General features: G+C 43.2%; 1 non-coding gene across 1 annotated transcript; it reads right to left on the minus strand.

Annotated features, from left to right (window-relative positions):
* Positions 1-320: 320 nt before the first annotated feature.
* LOC111725654 lies at positions 321-426 on the minus strand. The gene has a single exon (XR_002773669.1). It is a non-coding gene; the product is annotated as a U6 spliceosomal RNA (small nuclear RNA).
* Positions 427-1,184: the final 758 nt, after the last annotated feature.

A 1,184-nucleotide genomic window follows, 5' to 3' on the forward strand; every position in this document is an offset into this window, starting at 1 on the left:
ATGAACACTGTTGCTGTGGCAATTACTTGTTCACTTCTGAGGAGCTGTTCTAGTCCGTGAGAACGGCGAATCAAGCAGAGAGAGTGGCACCCTGGCTGAATCCTCCAATTCCAGCACATCCACTCATTAACTATATAATCTTAGGCCAGTTGTGGAATTTCTCTGTGCCTCAGTTTCCTCATTTGCCAAATGGGAAATGATAATAATTGCAATTTGTTGTGAAGAGCCAGCGAGTTAATATCACAATAGTATCTGGTCTGTGGTAGGGAGTGATGGAACCATTATGATGTGTCATCCTATGGGCAGGGAAAGTTTATTTTTTCAATGTGGAACGCTTCACAAACTTGCCTGTCACCCTTATGCAGGGGCCATGCTAATCTTCTCTGTATTATTCCAATTTTAGTGTTTGTGCTGCCAAGCGAGCACAGCCAGGTAAAAATTTAGTTCTGCTTTATCAGAAAACTGTCACCTGATTAGGGATATTGAATATTTGAACTAAGGCCATGGTGCATTAGTTTGGACTAGGAGCTGCTAGACAAACTTTCAGTGACTTTAACAAAATATAAATGTGTTTCTTCTTCTTACAAAAGTCTAGAGGTTGTGCAGCATGATTGACAGTTGCTAAGGTGTGGAATTGACTTCAAGCCCTTCAGTTCATGAGTGGATGATGTGGTGTTTTTACACACCCTGGAGGGGATGGGAGCCCATCCTCCTCAGTGAGGTATCTCAGGAGTGAAAACCAGACACCACGTGTCCTGACTAGTAAGTGGGAGCTATAGATGGATTATATAGGCACAAAGTGATATAAAGGACATGAAAGACCAAGAAGGAGGGCAAATGTGGGATAAAAACTTATCTATTGGATGCAATGAACACTATTCTGGCGACGGAGCCTCCAAAAGTCCTGACTTAAGCATTATACAAGATATCCTTGTAACAAAAACATTTGCAACCCTCTAAAATTTTGAAATAAAAAAAAGTCTAGGGTGGGTGTCCAGGGCTAGAATTGTGGCTTTACTCCACAAAGTCCTCAGACACTTAGGATTCTTTTATCCTGCCGTGTGTGATCTCAGTTCACGTAGTTGCCTCCTGGTCCACTGTGTTGCTCAGGTTCAGTCATCACACACACACATGCCAGCTAGCAGGCGGGAGGAAGGGAAAGGGCATGGCCAGCCAGCTGTCTT

The sequence above is a fragment of the Otolemur garnettii genome, unplaced genomic scaffold, assembly GCF_000181295.1.
Source record: "Otolemur garnettii isolate 467f Iridium unplaced genomic scaffold, OtoGar3 scaffold00045, whole genome shotgun sequence".
Taxonomy (NCBI): domain Eukaryota; kingdom Metazoa; phylum Chordata; class Mammalia; order Primates; family Galagidae; genus Otolemur; species Otolemur garnettii.